Below are 5267 nucleotides of genomic sequence, written 5' to 3'. Positions count from 1 at the left end.
GAGGTTCATCTTCTGGTTCTCGACCCTTTGAGAAAGAAAAGAAGAACAAGAAGAAGAAAGTCAAGAAGGTGCAAGTTCAGGCTGGGACATCTGTGCAGAGCCAGACCAAAAAGATCAAGCCTGATAAGAGTCTATTCTACTGGCAAGCACCCTAGATTAGATAGTGTGTCAAATATCTACTTATGGCATTGGAGGCTAGGTCATATAAATAAGAACAGAATAAACAGGTTGACTCAAGAGGAAATCCTCAAAGTCAGTGATTGTGAATCACTTCCAACCTGTGAGTTCTGTCTTCTTGGTAAAATGACCAAGTCACCTTTTACTGGAAAAGGTGAGAGAGCTACTGAGCTCTTGGGCCTAGTACATACTGATGTATGTGGGCCCATGAGCACCAGTGCTAGAGGTGGATATTTCTACTTCATAGCTTTCACGGATGACCTATACCTATATGGATATGTCTATCTGATGAAACATAAGTCGGATTCATTTGAAATGTTCAAACGATTCCGAAGTGAAGTAGAAAAATAAACTGGGAAGAGTATTAAAACTCTTCGATCTGATCGAGGAGGAGAATACCTTTCTAGTGAATTTCTCACATATCTAGGAGAGAATGGGATTCTCTCTCAATGGACTCCTCCAGGAACACCACAGCATAATGGTGTGTCTGAAAGGAGGAATCGGACTCTGTTAGACATGGTCCGATCCATGATGGGTTTGCTAGCTTGCCGATATCCTTCTGGGGATATGCACTCGAATCGGCTGTTATCTATTAAATAGGGTTCCAAGTAAGTCTGTAATTAAGACTCCATATGAGATATGGACGGGACGTAAGCCAGCACTTTCACACCTTAGGGTCTGGGGGTGCCCGGCCTATGTCAAACGATTAGTCACAGACAAACTTGGACCTAGATCTGACAAATGCTCATTCATAGGGTACCCCAAAGAGACAAAAGGATATTTTTTCTACCATGCTGATGAACAAAAGGTGTTCGTCAGCCTTAAGGCAATCTTTTTAGAAAAGGAGTTCCTTGGTGAAGGAACCGTTGCCTCTAAGGTTGAACTTGATGAAGTTCAACAGGTAGAAGGACCGACACCAATAGCTGAACCTGAGTCGGATATGATTAGATCAGATCCGGAGCCCAATATACCTGTACCATTAAGGCGATCCGGTAGAGTACCGCGTCAGCCGGACAGATACTACGGTTTCTTGGTCCGGGACGGTGATCCCATCGAACTTGATGAGAATAATGAGGATCCGATCACCTATATGGATGCTATGCAGAGACCTGATTCCGAGAAATGGCTTGAAGCCATGAAATCCGAAATGGAGTCCATGAAGGTCAACGATGTATGGACATTGGTTGACCCACCTAAAGGGGTTAAACCCATTGGGTGTAAATGGGTCTTCAAAAGGAAGAGGGGCGCAGACGGAAAGGTGGAGACCTATAAAGCCCGTCTGGTTGCCAAGGGGTATCGTCAACGTTATGGTATTGACTATGACGAGACATTTTCTCCTGTGGCAATGCTAAAATCTATTCGGATAATGCTTGCAATAGCTGCCCATCTAGATTATGAGATCTGGCAGATGGATGTAAAGATAGCTTTTCTTAATGGAGAGCTGACCGAAGAGGTGTATATGATACAACCTGAGGGGTTTACATCCACAGATGAGTCCAAGGTGTGCAAGCTTCAGAGATCCATTTATGGATTGAAGCAAGCTTCTCGGAGTTGGAACATGCGTTTTGATAAGGTGATCAAAACGTATGGCTTCATTAAGAATGGAGAAGAGCCCTGCATCTATAAATGGGCAAATGGTCCAGTTGTGGTATTCCTTATCTTGTACGTGGATGACATTCTCTTAATCGGGAATGACATCCCCGCACTACAGGGAATAAAAGTTTGGTTGTCATCACAGTTCTCCATGAAGGACTTGGGTGAAGCATCCTACATCCTAGGGATGAAGATCTATAGGGATAGATCTAAAAGATGCTTGGGTTATCCCAGTCCATGTACATAGATACTGTGCTGAAGAGGTTCAGCATGGAGAATTCCAAGAAGGGCTATCTACCGATAGGCCAAGGAATTTCTCTCTCTAAGAAGGATTGTCCGACAACTCCTGAAGAGAGAGAGCGTATGAGTAGAGTCCCATATGCTACAGCCGTGGGATCTATCATGTATGCCATGACATGTACAAGACCAGATGTGGCATACTCACTAGGAGTAGTGAGTAGATACCAATCTGATCCTGGAGAAGATCACTGGAAAGTGGTTAAAGCCATCCTTAAGTATTTGAGAAATACTAAGGACCAATGGTTGGTTTATGGCGAGTCAGATCTGAAACTTGTGGGGTTCACAGACTCCAGCTTCCAATCTGACCATGATGACAGCAGGAGCGTGTCGGGTTATATCTTTACTTGAATAGTGGAGCCATCTGCTGGAAGAGTTCAAACAGCATACTGTGGCAAACTCTGTTTGTGAAGCGGAGTATATCGCAGCATCAGATGCCGCGAAGGAAGCTGTGTGGCTGAGGAAATCCATCAACGAGCTCGGAGTAGCACCCTCCCTCGATGGTCCAGTCTGCTTACTGTGACAGCACTGGTGCCATAGCTCAGGTGAAGAAATCCAAAGCACATCAGCGGACGAAGCACATCTTGCACCGCTTCCACCTGGTCTGGAGATCGTGGATCGAGGTGATGTCGATCTTCAGAAGATCGACGGAAAGGAGAACCTAGCCGACCCCTTCACTAAAGCCCTGGCAATAAAGGAGTTCGACAACCACAAGTCGAAGATGGGTATTAGATACTGTGCCGAGTGGCTTTAGGACAAGTGGGAGTTGTTGGGAAATGTGTCCCAAAAAGCCAATCGTCAAGCTGTTGACGGTTGAGCAACCAAGTATTGTAATTGATTTGTTAATAAATAAAATATATTTGGCATCTTCATCATAAGCTTTCATCTTCTAATGAACTCCGTTGTTATGATGAAGTCCTTAGGACTATTTAAGTTCGATAAAGAGAGGATTTATCGATTAGTCCTTAAAACTGTTCACGACCAAATGATAGGCTGTTAATAAGGACGACAGCTTCTATCAAGCATAGGTCGCTGTAGGCCATATGGGTTGGTTGTCCTCTTAACCAAGGAGTGTGGAGACACTGGTATGGCATACAGGTGAGATGTAAGGGTACATCATCATTGAACGTGACCAACTCCAGAGCATTCTGCTGTCGAGAATGTCTCTGATGGGATATAGGTATAAGTGTCCCTTAGACTTGAGATCACCTCAGTGACTTGCAAGCAACTCACTGTGCTTTGGTACTGGACTAACTGAATTTCTAATTCAGGGATGGAAGGCTTCTGGGCACAGTCAAGTACTTGCGAAGTCAGAGTGTGATCGAGATGGGATTGACCACTCCAAGAGTTGGAGAAGAATGAGTCGCTGTATTTCAATTTAGCAAAACCTTGGCCAGGGTAATCCATCAGATGGATTTGATATTTTGAAATACAATGTGGACAACCTGATCAGAGTTGACAGTTGAGCTCTGGGGTGTCCTATGATCATTTTGGTCAAGGGGATGAATTATATGAAAACTATATCCGCATGGGTTCTAAGGATGTTGTTCTACACATTCGACCTATCCGGACGTCGGGTACCATTGCTAGATGGTCACTTCGATTGGTATAGGAATTTGTTTCTATGCTACCGGCTTAGGTTCGGACCTATGAGGTCACACACATTAGAGTTCATGATCCGATCGGATGGTTGATCAACGATTAAGAATCGTTCTAGGGTTAATGATCAATACGATTGATATTTAACCCAGTGCAAGTGTTGCAGGAGGATCGATTAGCAATTCGATTGCTAATTGGCTTAATTTGATTAAGCCAATGGGCTGAGATTAAGTCTAATTAAATATGATTTAATTAGATTTGTTTGGGCTTGATTGGATCAAGTCCAATTGGTTTATTGGATAAGCCAAGTGCAAGGAAAGACTAGTCCTAGTTCAACTAGGACTTGGGTCAATCTAATTTCTAATTTGATTAGAAAATTAAATCAGATTTAAATCTAATTTAATCTGATTAAATTAGGTTCTTAATTAGGTTAAGACCTATTTTAATTGGGTTGATCTAATTTTGATTTGATTTGGTTTGGGAAACCAAATTAAAACAAGTTATGAGACAGAATCCTAGTAGGACTAGGATTCCACCTTGCGCCACATAAACCTTCTCCACGCCCTCTCTCTTATTCAACGCCAATCTCCACTTATTTTGTGCGACAAAAGCCCTCTCCCAGATCTCTCCCACGTTCACAAAAGGTCTCCTCTCTTCTTTCTTACATGGAAGGTGATTTGGATCAAATCTAAAAGGAATAAGTTTGGATTTCGAATTCTATGAGATAGAGTTTTAGAAATCCAAAACTCTTTCAATTTTGCACCGAATTTATCCAAATTTTTTTTGGAATTTTCGTGGCTTTTAGGGTTTACATTGTGCACCCTTTTCTGTGATCCATCACGAAAATATGAAGGAGGTGCTCAAGAGTTGGGCGTCCCTTAACTTGCCATGTTTGGATAAGCCTTGACTAGGTGTTTGACCTAGACAAGGACTCTATCATATCTCTCTATATAAGATGAGTTTCTTCGTGAAATTTTAAGGAGAGATAGTTTTTGAGAGGCCTTTCTTCCATCCAAAAATCAGAGAGAAATACCTTTGGGTCGTGGAGATATAAAAGATGCAAGTTTGGGTGTCTAGAGAGAAAAACGTGAAGAAGAAGAGGGTCTTCTTCTAGGGTTTTTATTTTCATATCTTTCCTCCTTCCATCTTGAGTTTCCTGAGAGCGTCTCAGATCTGAAACTCCTCCTTCTACTTTCCATCTTTGGAAGAGTCCAAATCAAGAAGAAGGAGGCACCTGATCAACCATCAAAGAAGGATCAGCGCAGTACTAGCATACTGTGCTGATTTCCTGAAGCAGGACTTCTGATCGAGATTCGTGGGCTCGTGTGGACGACTCCTAGAGGCCGGACCGTGTGCGGCTTGCAACATCATCCTTAAGCCCAGATCAGCGAGGTTAGAGCATCTAACTTGCAAGGTAATAGATCTGATCTATTATTTAATACATACATTAGATGTAGCTAGATAGAAACATGTTGATATGATCAACATGTAGTTCATACTATATTTATATATATTTTAATTTTTGATTTAATGCTATGTAATAATTATGTAATAGGATCTTAGATCTAGAGATTTTCTGATCTTAAAAATAAATTTTGATT

This window comes from Elaeis guineensis, chromosome 9 (assembly GCF_000442705.2).
Source record: "Elaeis guineensis isolate ETL-2024a chromosome 9, EG11, whole genome shotgun sequence".
Taxonomy (NCBI): domain Eukaryota; kingdom Viridiplantae; phylum Streptophyta; class Magnoliopsida; order Arecales; family Arecaceae; genus Elaeis; species Elaeis guineensis.
This window is presented reverse-complemented; position numbering follows the sequence as displayed.